Source organism: Schistocerca americana, chromosome 6, assembly GCF_021461395.2.
Source record: "Schistocerca americana isolate TAMUIC-IGC-003095 chromosome 6, iqSchAmer2.1, whole genome shotgun sequence".
NCBI lineage: Eukaryota > Metazoa > Arthropoda > Insecta > Orthoptera > Acrididae > Schistocerca > Schistocerca americana.
In genome coordinates this window covers 422,229,282-422,246,805 of record NC_060124.1, presented here as the reverse complement: position 1 = coordinate 422,246,805, position 17,524 = coordinate 422,229,282, and the positions used below count along the sequence as shown (strand labels likewise).

The window sequence follows — 17,524 nt, the reverse complement described above, 5'->3', positions numbered from 1 at the left end:
GAAGGTACTGAAAGGGATGTGGAGCCATGCCAGCTATAGTGGCGTGGGCAGCTGCGCTAGACTTCTCGGCTGAGTATCCATGGCGTGTACAGCCCGATCAAGGTGGTCCCACAAGTTCTCAATTGGGTTTAAATTTGGGGACTCTGGTGACCAGAGAAATATGGTAAACTCATCCTGGTGCTCTTCGAACCATGCACATACACTGCAGGCTATGTGACACATTGTCCTGCTGGTAGATGCCATGCTGGGGTAGTTATGGTCCCTAAGGTTAGATATATACTTGTGTTGATCCACTGTGCCGTCTAGAATGACGCCCACGCCCGGGTTCCCGGGTTCGATTCCCGGCGGGGTCAGGGATTTTCTCTGCCTCCTGATGACTCTGTGTTCTGTGATGTCCTTAGGTTAGTTAGGTTTAAGTAGTTCTAAGTTCTAGGGGACTGATGACCATAGATGTTAAGTCCCATAGTGCTCAGAGCCATTTGAACCATTTTGAATCTAGAATGACGAGGTCACTCAGGGACTGCAACGAAAACATTCCTCAGACCATAACGCTCTGTTTTGGAAATGCTGCCATCCTTGGCCATTTTGGTCGTCAGATAAATTGGTTATTGCACATTGGCGTCCAACATAGACGGCTGACATATTAATGTGACTGGACCGTGAACATATATTATTAAACTGAAAGCATCTTACAAGCTCTACAAAGTTGCTGAGGAACCACCACTCTTCCTTACGATACTTTATTTGTGTTTATTCTCTTGTTTAACTTGACCAGATTAGGATCTTCATGTCCTATCTTTAATCGCACCAGATACAGTATGCCCAAGATAAAAGCGGGCTCGATTCGGAAGCAACACGACGTTATTTTATTGTTCTCTCTTCCCCATCATTACCCCTGTCTGATTTTCCGAACACGTCACCTGTATGGTTCACTGTCGCAGATTAAGTATTTGTTTGCTGCGTCTGTGTGCTGTGTCTTTCCGTCGTACTAAAAGTTTTTCCAAGTAAAATATGTCGTATTCTGTGAATGATAGCGCGTGTATAGCTGAAGCTCACATCCGTAGCGCTTCGTTTAAGTATGCTCGTGAATTCTCACAGAACTGCGGTTCTGCAATTTTTCTAGGCTGATTTAGCTAATTTTGTAAGTACAGTTGACAAAATTAAGCATTTTTGAAAAATCTTACTTAAGTGAGCAAAACTTGTGAAACATTACGCACAACATGTTACACATATCATTGTAATAAATTACAAGCTGTTGAAGCTATCTAAAAAAAAAAAAGTAAAACGATTTCTATCCCTCATTTTTTATGGTTCCCACTGTACACTGGTTTTAGTATGACGCGTAATAAAGAGATCTGCAGAATGAATTTTGACTTCTCGCTCACTTAAAACTTCCTGGCAGATTAAAGCTGTGTGCTGGTCTGGGACAGGAACCTGAGACCTTTTCCTTTCGTAACTGATCTATCCGACGAAAGAGCTTTTTTATTTTTATTTATTTATTTTTTCCCGCAGATCGATACCTATGTCTCACGGTTGTCATTGGAAGGGATTCACAGGTTGTCACAATCTCCTGTCTCATGTCACCCAGCATAAGTGACTTTGTGGTGTAAACGATTTTCTTCAGAGTTCTGCACAGAAAGAAATGCAACGACATTATGTCAGGTGATTTGGATGCAAATTCACCTCTTCCTCGTAATCTCATCCACCTCTCAGTAAGTGATTCATCCAGGAATTGTTCCACGTCACGATGGAAACGTGACGGTGCACTGTCTTTTTGGAACAAGAAATCTTCATGTCGGTACAGGTGGTGAACAGAGGGTGCAGTTTGTTCCTGCAGTATGGCAAGGTATTTTATGCTAGTCACTGGTCCTTCAAAATCTGATGGTCCTCCAAGTCCTCTGACAGACATAACACGTCCCACTGATAATCCAGGAAGGTTATCAGCTAGTTCTTCCGTAACACGGGGATTATCTCTTGGCCAATAGACACACTTATGGGAACTGAAGGTTCCATTCAATTCAGCCTCATAAGAGCAAACTGTTCACTATCGCAATTACACTCACGAATTTCGAGGCGCCTCTACGGATCGTCCTCGTTCATAGTGTAAAGCAACCTGGGAATGTAGGGTTTCCACTTTGTTTTCTCTAAAATGCGGCGAATACTTGATTTGCTTACACCTGATCACGCGCAGCTTGCCGTATGGACTTCTTTGAGAATCCTGTAAAAGCTTGTATCACTACGTGCACCCACCTTTCATCCCTCATTCGTCCGCTATTGATATCTCCCTGCTACGCGGTTCCTTCTTCAAATCACGCACATTTCCTTCCCTCTCGAATCTGTCGCGTAATTATTGTGACACATAATGGTGGCGCAGTATCAAACTTTGTCCGAAATCTTCTCTGCACTTCATTAATGTTTTCTCATTTCCTGTATCACTTCAAAATCCACTTTCTTTACTCCAAACCATCTTGTTATTTACGAGTAGTTATTGGCTACTGAAAAATAAACAAAATAAAAAAATGACTGATTACCATCATTAGTCATGAGAGAACCGTATAATCAGAATTGGATCAGGAGGCAGCTGAGGTACCGACCACACTGTTGTCAGATAAACCATATTTGAAATAGACGTCTGTTTGGCAGTAGTCGTTTCTTTATGATGCTACTTGGGCGGAATGACACTGTAGGTATGACATTATGAGAACTGAGTGTGTTTAAAGTCGCGGACCAAGGGTAAGATTTCTTCCTATAGGCAGAAGATGGGAACTCGAGGGGGTGAAGAACTCATGTAACTCCGCTGGTTACTTCTTAAATCGCATTTTCTACTGGTTTTTCTTTTTTTGTCTTTCTTTGCACTTCCTCTGTACCGGCAGTATTGGCGGTGGCATCTCTCGCCACATCCTCAGTCGGCCCTCAATAATTTCCGAAATCCTGTTTTCCTCGAAACTGAAGAGTTCAAAAGCTGATTAGAAAATTGTGGTTCGTTGGCGATGTCTCTAATTTTAAGTGTAACCGTAAACCTTCAGTTCGATAACATGCAAAAAATTACTGTTAGTGCTAAGAAATTCGGGTTGCCTACGCCGAATTAGGCGGAAATCGATAAATGTGATGCACATGTACAGACAACACAAACGACAGAAGTTCAGAAATGATCGAAGATTTATGTAAGAGAAAGAGCTTCACAAATTGAACAAGTCAGTAACGCACTGGACCCTGTCTGGCTCTTATGCAAGCATTCGTCTTGGCACTGACTGACAATAGTTGTTGGATGCTCTCCTGAGTGACATTCTGTCCAATGGGCGAGTTAGATCGTAAAAAACCCAAACTGGTTGGAGGGCCCTGCCCATAAAGCTCCAAATGTTCTCAGTTGGGAGAGCTGCAGCGACCTTGGTAGCCAAAGTACGGTCTGCTAAGCACGAAGACAAACCGTATAAACTTTCGCCGTGTGCGTACGGAAATTGTTTTTCTGAAAGTAGGCCCAGGATAGCTTGCTATGTAGGGCAACAAAATAACAAAACGGGGCATATAAAATGTAACCGTGACGCGGATGACAACCAAAGCGTTCCTGCTATGACATGAAATGGCATCCTAAACTCCTGGTTGTCGGGGTGATAGCGGGCGACAGGCAAGATAGTACACCACAGCTGTCCGGGACGTCTTCACACACGTCTTCACTGATCAACGGGCAGAAATTTGAACCTGAACTCATCACTGAAGACAATTCTACTACACTCAATGAGATTCCAGGCTGCGGACGTGTTTGCAGAAGCCCCACAGGGATAATGTCCGTCCGCACACAAGAGATTTCTACTGCTAGTCCTCGTGCTTGCCAAATCCCTCCTTGGACAGGAAAGTCGCCGAACCTCTCGCCAGTGGAGACCCTTTGCAGCATTATGGGTAGGGCCCTCCAACCAGGTCGGGTTTTTGACCACATAACGCGCCAAATGGACAGGATTTGGCATGATGTCACTCAGAAAGACATCATTCAGCGCCAAGCCGAATAACTGTTTGCATAAAGACCAGAGGTGAATCAACGCGTTACTGAATAGTTGAATTTGTGAAGCTCTTTTTCTTGAATAAATCATCCAGTTTTTCTGATACTGTTATCATTTGTTTGTTTGTACATGTACATCACCTCTTCCTAACTTCACCGTATTCAGATAATTACTGCTTGTGTCCTGTCTTTTTTTCCTTCTTTCTTGGCATTCCGTATTTATATCCTTACACTTGAAGTCTTACGACGATTCATCTGTTAAGACATTACCTTCAGCTGAGAAATAAAAGAAAGTTTAGTATTGCGAGTGGTTGTTCAAAAAGATTGTGAATGGGGAACTTGACCGCCGTAGTATTTCACAAATGATGCACCTTGGTTTCACCTTTCTGGCTATGTGAATGGCAAGATTACAGTCAGATTCAAGAACGATGGCTATTTGAACAGGTCAAAACATTGACAGAAATTGAACTGCTGCCGGTTCCAAGCGACAATTGCAGTACGAGCGTACGAACGTTTTTTGCTTGAAGAAAGCGTGCATCCTGCAAATTGTGGCACTCGCTTGCTGTTATGGAATTTGTCGCTCATCACCATGTCAGCTATGACAACTCACAACAACTGGAATAATATTTGACCAAATAACTCCTCACGATTAGGTTTAATGCTCTCATTGCCTACTAAAATTGCAGCAGAGCTCTCAGGTCACTACTGAACGCTCATGGGCTGTCGGTGAATGCGTGATGTAGGTGCGTAGAGCAAGGATGAACTCGACCGTCATCTTCCGTGACTCCAACTATAGTCGCTACTGGTCACCAAAAAGCTTCACCTTGTGATTCAAATTCCTCTACAGTCAAAAAAAAGTGTATGCACGGTTTCTGATAGCCAAATTATTTGCCTGATGTTCTTTCAAGCCACTGTCAATACAGACGTTTATCTTCAAATTTTCGGTAACTTCCACTCTCAGTTAAAGGAAACTGAAACACAATACTGCATTCTTCAGCGAGGTGTAGCTACGTGGGCCGGCCGTGGTGGCCGAGCGGTTCTAGGCGCTACAGTCTGGAACCGCGCGACCGCTACGATCGCAGGTTCGAATCCTGCCTCGGGCATGGATGTGTGTGATGTCCTTAGGTTAGTTAGGTTTAAGTAGTTCTAGGTCTAGGGCACTCATGGCCGGCCGTAGTGGCCGAGCGGTTCTAGGCGCTACAGTCTGGAACCGCGCGACCGCTACGGTCGCAGGTTCGAATCCTGCCTCGGGCATGGATGTGTGTGGTGTCCTTAGGTTAGTTAGGTTTAAGTATTTCTATGGTACCGATGACCTCAGCAGTTACGTCCCATAGTGCTCAGAGCCATTTGAACCATTTATGTAGCTACGTGCCAAGTGTCTCATGCCTTCACAGCAAGTAGAGATTTGTGGCCGCCTAGTTCGGCGGAAAAATGTAGGTAAATAAAACAGAACATAAAGTGAAGGAAAATATGCACCGTAATACTGAAACAATCGATGTTCAGTTCTACAGGATGTGAGTTTCACTGCGATTTCATGACCAAAAGAAAATGAACAGAGATGAAGGCGACTTTGTAAATATACGCTGCAATTTTAAAATTATAATTTTTAGAAGTATTTTCAGTTTCAGGATTCCGTACCTCAGTCGGAACAAACACTCCATCTGTCTGCCTGTCTGTACATCTGCCTGTCTATCCTACTGTTAAAAATCCTTTTTCTCAGGAACTAGTAGACGTATCACTTTGAAATCTACGACACATACTGAAAGTCTACGGTCCGTTGGCGGTGTAAAAAAGTGAAGCCCCTAAGTCTACGGAATCAAAAGCTACGGACAGTTACGTCACCTGGGTTGACGCTTGCAAACTCCATCATCAAAAAATGTAGGGTACTTCCTGTTGGTCTACAAATTTGGAAAAAGTAAGCTTTCACATTACAAGTAAAGTAAAAAATGGGAATACATAATTTATATCACATAAAAAATATTTCTTTTGTCATTTATTAACCGACTTCGAACTTAAAATTAAAACTTTCTCGAAAGTCTCGAAATTCCCGGAATCGATATCTCGCCAGTATCAATGTCTATAACTGGCAAAAAGATTCTCGAATCCCCGGGATGGATGAACTGCCTACATACATAATTATGTTTTGTATGGAACCCCCAGAGCGCGAGTCCTACTCACATATGGTCAATTTAAAAAAAGAAAAAACGAATGGTGGTTTTGTATGATTGAGTGCACGTTTTATTGACATTTGACATGGCGTCGCTTTTATGTTGGACATAGTATAATTTACAGTTTACTGTGTAGTCGCGTATTTTCTACGTGACCATTAAACACATTGTAGGAAAATGTACAAGCAATTTATATTATACTAACTATAGTACAATCAAAACATACAGAAGAGGAGGAAAAAAAGAAAGAAAAAGAAAAAAAAGTAAGAAGCTAAAAACGCTTACAAGACTTGAGTAACAATATTGAGACTGTAGACTGTGGTTTCTATTGGTTCAGTGAGAAGTGAAGAGAGAGCTACGTGCATTTCACGAGATAACCATCAGCATACTTCTGAAAGTTAGAAATGTAACTTGTCTGATGTTATACGGTCAGTTATTCCACAGTCGAGTGCTTGCAACACGGAAGGGCTTAGCACAAAGAGATTACGGCTACATCAAGGTTTTTTTTATTTTTGCTATTTTTTCACTATTTTGTGCTGGAATTGCCAGCGACTACATAGGCCACTGTTAGCTGAATGGGACTAGCCAGGCACACTGTGGGTCACAGAGCGATGCGTTCACACAGATCAACTCATTGTCGTGTGCTCGTTAGTCGGATTTTCATGCTGCGTTTTGGCTGCCATCTGGTCGCACTGTGATATAGCGGTGCATTTGCACCGCTGTATCAAGGTCTCGGCTTACAGTCTATGAAATGGAACTTCCAAACTGTTAATTAATCACACTGGATGACATGTTTCTGTACACGGGATGAAATAACATAAAAAGAGATGAAGGATGAGAGAACCAAACTGACAAAATTTGGATGGGATGGAGGGAAAAAAAAAAGAATTAAATAATGGTTAGTGGCATAGGTAACTGTTTAAAATAACGCCCGTAAAAATTAAAGTTTAAATGTGTTCGCCAACATGCATGAAAAAATTGATAATTGAATTATGATATTACAACAATTAAACGCCGTTAGATAACATTAACTTACCGATCTCGTTATATTACAAATCGTTCAGTGGGATGGGAGATAACCAAAAGGCTATTATTTCCTGTGGTCGTGTACCCAGAAAGGCTTTACATTCGTTAGCAAAATCTTAGTGCTCTTGTTGTTTCACAAAATTTTCCCTCATATCCACATTAACATTAACAGTTGTTCGAGGACAAATTCTATATTCGTTAGCCAAAATGCCAAATGAACCTCCCACAAAACGCTGCGTTCGTGGCAGCCTATAGTTTATGATTTTTAATTTATTAATATCTTTTGTTTTTGGAATCAATAATTTGTCACTCGTTTCTGAAGTCTCTTCGGCCACAAACACGTTGGTGACTTTCAGAGCGTTGGAGCAACGAATGCTTCAAGACTTTGCATTTGAGCGAAGCATTCTTTTGTCGTTAGTTATGAGGACATATAGTGAGCAGCTGCACGTGCATCTCATGCGTTTTCCTACAAAGGGAGATGGATTTAAACTAATAGACTGTATTAAGACCGTTGAAGATCTTTTGGTTGCAATTAATTTTCCTTTAATTTGTGTTAAAGGTTCCTTCACGTATTGGATTGGCTGTGAAAGTTTGTTTACTATCGCATATTTCATTGACATTAGTCAGACTGCGTTGTCGTTCATTAATGGGTCAAATTTCATACAAAATTCAATATTTTCGGGTCGTTAATACTGGAATCATAATTTGTTATGCACGCATAGGTTAAATGAAGAAGGTAGTGGCAGCTTTCATTTCAACAAAGTGTTAAAAAAAAAGGAAAGAAAAATATATTGGTCTATAACCAGCGTGACAGTTTCTTCTATCTTTCGTTACTTGAGACTGTTAAGCATCACATAGATTAAAATTTCAAGTATATTCTACGGAAATAGACAATCATATAAATTATACAGGACTTCCCGTACTAACCATGTCAGTGACTTGAATTTTGAATCTCAGAACGTTACCATGGACGTCTTCATAATCCAGTGGCTTAACCACTTTCAACGAACCAGTTCCGTCATTGTTTCGCACAAGTGCAAATTTATTTGCTCCGTAACCACTGTTTGCTACTACCTGCAGAAAATAAAAAAACCGGTAAGAAATTGCTTCAACTTACATATGAGAGTACTAAACACTGAAACTCGCAAGTCTTAAAAGATATTCAGATGACATTATTTTACCTTCTAAATCTGAAATACTCAGCTATTGTTTAAATAACACAGAAATTCTAAGACTATCATTGAAGCTACTGGTTCGTTAAAAATTTAAAAGAATGTATTCATAGTTATTTCACGATGGTGTAATGACTTACCTCATACTGAAATACGTTTTGCTCATCTTGGTCCCGTACAGTCACTGTGAGGATAGGTTTTTGTGGTAGATTATCGCCGTCTGTTTCATCAACTTCTACAAACCATTCATCCTTCGAGAATTTCGGCGGCGTATCGTTAACATCCCTCACTGAAATTGATATGGTAGCAGTTCCTGCCAGAAAAATTAAATTTAAATCTATGTTTTTTTGTCTTCTTACTTAACATAAATTTTCTACCATAGGTTAAGTCGAAAATATTTCCCTTCTAAATGCATCAGATAGAGGGGAGTTAAATGGGAGACACAAAAGCCAACATGAGTTCTATGGTATACTGCAAATATTGAGAAGAGACGTGTGAGCTGTTTGGGTACTGGAAATATGCACGTGGTATGACCGTCAACCGCGAGCCTTTTCCTCACGTCGCCGCCTCCAGGTAAAATACTGATTTAGCACTTCAATGCGTGTGCCGGTATAAATTCAATACCTTGTGTTAGTTTATAAGCTTAGTGGTCAGTGAGTTATCCAGTCAGAAAGAGAATGGAACACCTGAGGTGCAATACTAGCAATGAAAGCATCATGCATCCATGATTTCTGTGAAATTCGCAGAAAATTTAGCTCTTTTTCTTTTAACACGGTTTTATTGGGTCGCTTTCTTGTCTGTTCATTCGGTACAAATTTTACAACTGATTTTAAACTAACTTCCCGATGAACTAGAGACTTGAAACTTTCTACACTGCAAGGAACTCGATGACAATGCAGTATTAATCTGCTTTCGTGGCTGGTGTGTGGCGGAGGTTACTTTGGTACTTTTGCTATTTTCCCCTTTTCCTGTTCCACTTTCGTACGTTTCGTGGTAATACCGGTTACTGATAAGGCCCCGTATGACCTCAGTTATCTCTAATTTTTACCGTACGAAGAAGAAGTGTATTGAAAGTCAGGTGACGAGAAACTGAAATAAACCTAAAATTTCCAACATGTCTCTATTGTCATCTCATCAAAATGTTAGAAATCGACTGCAAAATGTGACACATATAAGACTAAAGAGCAGGAAATAATTATTTACATAAAAACTTTTTAATACACTCCTGGAAATTGAAATAAGAACACCGTGAATTCATTGTCCCAGGAAGGGGAAACTTTATTGACACATTCCTGGGGTCAGATACATCACATGATCACACTGACAGAACCACAGGCACATAGACACAGGGAACAGAGCATGCACAATTTCGGCACTAGTACAGTGTATATCCACCTTTCGCAGCAATGCAGGCTGCTATTCTCCCATGGAGACGATCGTAGAGATGCTGGATGTAGTCCTGTGGAACGGCTTGCCATGCCATTTCCACCTGGCACCTCAGTTGGACCAGCGTTCGTGCTGGACGTGCAGACCGCGTGGGACGACGCTTCATCCAGTCCCAAACATGCTCAATGGGGGACAGATCCGGAGATCTTGCTGGCCAGGGTAGTTGACTTACACCTTCTAGAGAACGTTGGGTGGCACGGGATACATGCGGACGTGCATTGTCCTGTTGGAACAGCAAGTTCCCTTGCCGGTCTAGGAATGGTAGAACGATGGGTTCGATGACGGTTTGGATGTACCGTGCACTATTCAGTGTCCCCTCGACGATCACCAGTGGTGTACGGCCAGTGTAGGAGATCGCTCCCCACACCATGATGCCGGGTGTTGGCCCTGTGTGCCTCGGTCGTATGCAGTCCTGATTGTGGCGCTCACCTGCACGGCACCAAACACGCATACGACCATCATTGGCACCAAGGCAGAAGCGACTCTCATCGCTGAAGACGACACGTCTCCATTCGTCCCTCCATTCACGCCTGTCGCGACACCACTGGAGGCGGGCTGCACGATGTTGGGGCGTGAGCGGAAGACGGCCTAACGGTGTGCGGGACCGTGGCCCAGCTTCATGGAGAATGGTCCTTGTCGATACCCCAGAAGCAACAGTGTCCCTAATTTGCTGGGAAGTGGCGGTGCGGTCCCCTACGGCACTGCGTAGGATCCTACGGTCTTGGCGTGCATCCGTGCGTCGCTGCGGTCCGGTCCCAGGTCGACGGGCACGTGCACCTTCCGCCGACCATTGCCGACAACATCGATGTACTGTGGAGACCTCACGCCCCACGTGTTGAGCAATTCGGCGGTACGTCCACCCGGCCTCCCGCATGCCCACTATACGCCCTCGCTCAAAGTCCGTCAACTGCACATACGGTTCACGTCCACGCTGTCGCGGCATGCTACCAGTGTTAAAGACTGCGATGGAGCTCCGTATGCCATGGCAAACTGGCTGACACTGACGGCGGCGGTGCACAAATGCTGCGCAGCTAGCGCCATTCGACGGCCAACACCGCGGTTCCTGGTGTGTCCGCTGTGCCGTGCGTGTGATCATTGCTTGTACAGCCCTCTCGCAGTGTCCGGAGCAACTATGGTGGGTCTGACACACCGGTGTCAATGTGTTCTTTTTTCCATTTCCAGGAGTGTATAACTCATTTTTAAAACTGGCTATAAAGTATAAAATAAGTTCTCAAAGCCCCATACACATTCCTAAATTCATACAGATAATCCTGAAAATTTGTGCTTGTAAATTTTTATAGCTATGGAAATACTTGTGGACTTTAAAACGAAAAACGCGGGGGGAGGGGTGGGGTACTGGGGGTGGCATGCATTACATAATTGATACATGAACACCTCCTTACTATTTTCTATTACATGCACCCCACTTTCTTCGTTTTAAATTCAGCTATTAAAAATTTACAAGCACCAGTTTTCAGGAATATCTCTGTGGTGTTAGGAAACTGTATGGGGCTAGGAGAAATTATTTTATACTCTCTACTTTTTAAAAACGTCTTACACTGGAAGGTTTTTTTATTGAAATAATTATTTTGTTATTTACCCCTCACACGACATTTGATGGTGCTCAGCAACCAGTGAGTACCCAAGATGTAAGCTGGAAGCTGGTGTTTGTGTGTGAGGGACGGCGGGAGAGGCTATATTAATTTCACGGAAGGGTAGTGGAAAAGAGTCATAATTTCTTATAAAAACAATCTCAAAACTATTGAAAACAGTGTTTATAAACAACGAAATACACTATATTTGTAATAGCTGCCAACTATCTACTATGTTCATAAGTGATAATTCGTACATCTGGCCGAGCGGTTCTAGGCGCTACAGTCTGCAACCGCGTGACCGCTACGGTCGCAGGTTCGAATCCTGCCTCGGGCGTGGATGTGTGTGATGTCCTAAGGTTAGTTAGATTTAAGTAGTTCTAAGTTCTAGGGGACTGATGACCTCAGAAGTTATGTCCCATAGTGCTCAGAGCCATTTGAACCAGTTCGTACATCTTGATTTGGCGTCAGGCAGGAAACAATCAGTCACCTTGCGAAAACTTTCCGTGTTCACTTTCTTGTAGTTTTTGACATTTACAAAAGAAAAAACTAAGGGAATTGCAGGTACTACTGGAAGCATTTAAGCGTTTAGATTACACGACAAATGATTGTGGTTACACTTGCTACTAGTCATTATTCATTAAATGCTCTGACTCTCTTGAAACTTATACCGAGCCGATACATTTGTGTGTGGCGTGGCAGAACACGATTTTATGTTCGTGTGTGTGGTAGTGGGCGGAAAATGACCTCCCCTACTCCTCCTTCGCAACGCCCTTGTTCAGTTTACTATCACCACCATCAACGTTCTTATTGAGTACCCAGGTCTATATTACTAAACGCCTAACCAGGTTCATGGTTCACTGTGCGCAATTCAAACTGCAAGCTGCCTATCTAAAGGCTTTCTGGAGATATAAGAGTTTAGTTAGGTTTGCGGAGTATCTATGTAGATGTAGATGAATAGATCAGTGCGTTGGCAGAGCTGTCATTTATACTCAAGTGATTCGTGTGAAAAGATTTACGATGTGATTATGACCATACGCCGGGAATTAAGATGCTTTGAACGTGAAATATTAGTTGGAGCTAGACGCAACGCATGGGACATTGCATTTCGTAAATCATTAGGGAATTCAAAATTCCGAGATTCACGGTGTCAAGGGTGTGCCGAGAATACTAAATTTCAGGCATTACCTCTCGGTTCGGACAACGCAGTGGCCAGTCGCCTTCACTTAACGATCGATAGCAGCTGCGTTTGCGTATATTTGTCAGTGCTAAAATACAAACCACACTGCGTGAAATAACCCCAGAAATGAATGTGGGACGTACGGATAACGTATCCGTTAGGAGAGAGCGGCAAAATTTGGCGTTAATGGGCTGTGAGAGTAGGTGACCTACGCGAGTACCTTTGCTAACAGCACATCACATACAGTGCCTCTTCTGGGCTTGTAACCATATCGGTTGGACCCTGGATGACTGGAAAACCTTAGTCTGGTCAGATGATTTCAGATTTCAGTTGGTAAGATGGTAGGGTTCGAGTGTGGCGCAGACCCCACGAAGCCATGGGCCCAAGTTGTTAACGGGACTTTGCACAAGATGGTGGTGGCCCCATAACGGCGCGGGCCGTGTTTACATGGAATGGACTTGTCATGTCAAGCTGCTGCATTATGCCGGGCAAAAGAAGGTTCCACACGCTATTAGGAGGTATCCCATGACTCACGTCATCTTAGTGTGTATCGGTCAGTGCACTACAGCGTACAGTACCAATATGTTCCATAAAGCCGCGCGCGAAAATGCGATTTGGCACGGGTGGTATATCGGGTACTGTTGATCACAGAGAGAAGGGGTAAGTGTTCTGAATAATCCTTGGCCTAACGACCGTTTGTGAATATTTTGGAAGAATGGGCATATTGTAACTTTACTACAGTACAAGATCAGCATTTAAATACTATACACTTCCTCCAACCCAGGAAAATTGAGCAGATCGAAATCAAACGGCTCTGAGCACTATGGGACTTAACTTCTGTGGTCATCAGTCCCCTAGAACTTACAACTACTTAAACCTAACTAACCTAAGGACATCACAGACATCCATGCCCGAGGCAGGATTCCAACCTGCGACCGTAGCGGTCACGCGGTTCCAGACTGAAGCGCCTTTAACCGCACGGCCACACAGGCCGGTTGAGCAGATCGGTTCGTTTTTTTACATTAGGTGTTGTCTAGGGTGGACTTAAGGCGGCTCATGAAGCGTCATTTGTTCAGGTACGGTTCCTGAGAAAACAAGGGAAAACTATCGTTTTGGGGTTCGAAAAGCACCAATTGTAGGGATGGCCACATCTATGATTTCTGTTCATGGCAGATCGTCGAAATTTTTGTCTTATACTTTTAAGATGATATTCTTGGGAATGGTGAAGCTTTTTTCGGGATCATTGTCCGTCACCGAGATACAGAGGTTCAAAGTTACCGTACTTACGCAAGTAAAATATGCACGTAATATCCGGTTTGAGTCGTAAATGTTGTTTAACTGACGTAGCGAAAACATAACAAATGTTATTAGATGGTGCCACCCGGTGGCGTAAGCACCTCAAAAATATTTTGTCATACGCAATGCCGCGCGGGACTAGCCGAGCGGTCTAGGGCGCTGCAGTTATGGACTGTGCGGCTGGTCCCCGCGGAGGTTCGAGTCCTCCCTCGGGCATGGGTGTGTGTGTTTGTCCTTAGGATAATTTAGGTTAAGTAATATGTAAGCTTAGGGACTGATGACCTTAGCAGTTAAGTCCCATAAGATTTCACATACATTTGAACATTTTTTTCACCCGAAATTCTTTGTACTTGCAAATCAAATACCGTATCATGTGGTATACCGTAGTTCTAGCTAAAAATGAGCATTTTTATGTAAAATAGTGTAAGGTGTGCTTGTGTTGGATGAGAGACAATTTTGTGTTAACCTTATACTACGAGAGGTGTTCACCAAGTTTCCAAAAGGATGTTGGGTTTATTTACGATTCCAGTTCACCATATCATTCCCCACGATTTTGAATACAAAACCCTATTTTTAAACATAATTTCCGTTCAATGCGACGACCTTAAGCCACCTCATTGGGAGGGGTTGTATACCCGCATGGTACCACTCTGATGGTCGTCGTCGGAGTCAAGTCTTGATGCATCAGTAACCTCCCCATCATCCAAATACTGTCTCCTGCGCAGTGCCTCCTACAGTAAGCCACATGGAAGTCAGAAGGTGCCAGACCAGGACTGTAGGGCACACACTTTTGAACACCCCAGCTGGTGGACGAAGGTGTAAGCACTACCAACAGAGATGTTCAGTTATGCAGCGAGGTTGGTGTTAACGATCCGTCTATCGCCTCGACTGCGAGTGTCCGCACGCTCCAACATTGCAGGAGTTCCTGCTATGTGCGGCCGACTGGTACAGAGTAGGTTTACGCGACCTTGTTGTGATGACGTCACGTGCCTCAACCAACGACTCATTAAGCGTCTGATAACTGCCGGGTCTCCGTAGACACTCTTCAAACGCCTTTGAATATCTGTGGTGCTATGCTTTTCCGCAAAAAAAAAAAAAAAAAAAAAAAAAAAATTCAACGACAGCGCTCTGCTTGGAACGAATCTCCATTACAGACGCTATCTTGAAGGCTACATAGAGCGCCGCCTATCGGAGTTTCATGAAATTATAAGGGCTGAAGCAGTAATATTTCACTATAGCTGCAACCACAACGGATGGGTATCTGTTGAGAGAGGCCAGACAAACGTGTGGTTCCTGAAGAGGGGCAGCAGCCTTTTCAGTAGTTGCAGGGGCAACAGTCTGGATGATTGACTGATCTGGCCTTGTAACACCAAAACGGCCTTGCTGTGCTGGTACTGTGAACGGCTGAAAGCAAGAGGAAGCTACAGCCGTAATTTTTCCCGAGGGAATGCAGCTTTACTGAATGATTAAATGATGATGGCGTCCTCTTGGGTAAAATACTCCGGAGGTAAAATAGTCCCCCATTCGGATCTCCGGGCGGGGACTACTCAGGAGGACGCCGTTATCAGGGGAAAGAAAACTGGCGTTCTACGGATCGGAGGGTGGAATGTCAGATCCCTTAATCGGGCAGGTAGGTCAGAAAATTTTAAAAAGGGAAATGGATAGGTTAAAGTTAGATATAGTGGGAATTAGTGAAGTTCGGTGGCAGGAAGTACAAGACTTTTGGTCAGGTGAATACAGGGTTACAAATAGAAAATCAAATAGCGGTAATACAGGAGTAAGTTTAATAACGAATAAAAAATAGGAGTGCGGGTAAGCTACTACAAACAGCATAGTGAACGCATTATTGTGGCCAAGATAGAACTATGTCCACGCCTACTACAGTAGTAGAAGTTAATATGCCAACTAGCTCTGCAGATGATGAAGAAATTGATGAAATGTATGATGAGATAAAAGAAATTATTCAGGTAGTGAAGGAAGACGAAAATTTAATTGTCATGGGTGACTGCAATTCGAGAGTAGGAAAAGGGAGAGAAGAGAGAAGGAAACATAGTAGGTGAATATGGATTGGGGGTAAGAAATGAAAGAGGAAGGCGTCTGGTAGAATTTTGCATAGAGCATAACTTAATCGTAGCTAACACTTGGTTCAAGAATCATAAAAGAAGGTTGTATACATGGAAGAATCCTGGAGATACTAGAAGGTATCAGATAGATTACATAATGGTAAGACAGAGATTTAGGAACCAGGTTTTTAACTGTAAGACATTTCCAGGGGCAGGACTCTGATCACAATCTATTGGTTATGAACTGTAGATTAAAACTGAAGCAACTGCAAAAAGGTGGGAATTTAAGGAGATGGGACCTGGAGAAACTGAAAGAACCAGAGGTTGTACAGAGTTTCAGGGAGAGCATAAGGGAACAATTGACAGGAATGGGGGAAAGAAAAACAGTAGAAGAAGAAGAATGGGTAGCTATGAGGGATGAAGTAGTGAAGGCAGCAGAGGATCAAGTAGGTAAAAAGACGAGGGCTAGTAGAAATCCTCGGGTAACAGAAGAAATATTGAATTTAATTGGTGAAAGGAGAAAATATAAAAATGCAGTAAATGAAGCAGGCAAAAAGGAATACAAATGTCTCAAAAATGAGATCGTCAGAAAGTGCAAAATGGCTAAGCAGGGATGGCTAGAGGACAAATATAAGGATGTAGAGGCTTAACTCACTAGGGGTAAGACGGATACTGCCTACAGGAAAATTAAAGAGACCTTTGGAGAAAAGAGAGCAACTTGTATGAATATCAAGAGCTCAGATGGAAACCCAGTTCTAAGCAAAGAAGGGAAAGCAGAAAGGTGGAATGAGTATATAGAGGGTCTATACAGGGGCGATGTTCTTGAGGACAATATTATGGAAATGGAAGAGGATGTAGGCGAAGATGAAATGGGAGATATGATACTGCGCGAAGAGTTTGACAGAGCACTGAAAGACCTGAGTCAAAACAAGGCCCCAGGAGTAGACAACATTCCATTGCAACTACTTACGGCCTTGGGAGAGCCAGTCCTGACAAAACTCTACCATCTGGTGAGCAAGAAGTATGAAACGGTCGAAATACCCTCAGACTTCCAGAAGAATATAATAATTCCAATCCCAAAGCAAGCATGTGTTGACAGATGTGAAAATTACCGAACTATCAGTTTAATAAGTCACAGCTGCAAAATACTAACGCGAATTCGTTACAGACGGATGGAAAAACTGGTAGAAGCCAACCTCGGGGAAGATCAGTTTGGATTCCGTAGAAATGTTGGAACACGTGAGGCAATACTGACCCGACGACTTATCTTAGAAAATAGATTAAGGAAAGGCAAACCTACGTTTCTAGCATTTGTAGACTTAGAGAAAGCTTTTGACAATGCTGACAGGAATACTGTCTTTCAAATTCTAAATGTGGCAGGGGTAAAATACAGGGAGCGAAAGGCTATTTACAATTTGTTCCGAAACCAGATGGCAGTTATAAGAGTCGAGGGACATGAAAGAGAAGCAGTGGTTGGGAAGGGAGTGACACAGGATTGTAGCCTCTCCCCGATGTTATTCAATCTGTATATTGAACAAGCAGTAAAGGAAACAAAAGAAAAATTCGGAGTAGGTATTAAAATTCATA

At 42.9% G+C, this 17,524-nt stretch overlaps 1 pseudogene; it reads right to left on the bottom strand.

The window, feature by feature from the left end:
- Window positions 1–17,524, bottom strand: part of LOC124620182 — a 219,204-nt pseudogene that overhangs the window by 86,470 nt on the left and 115,210 nt on the right.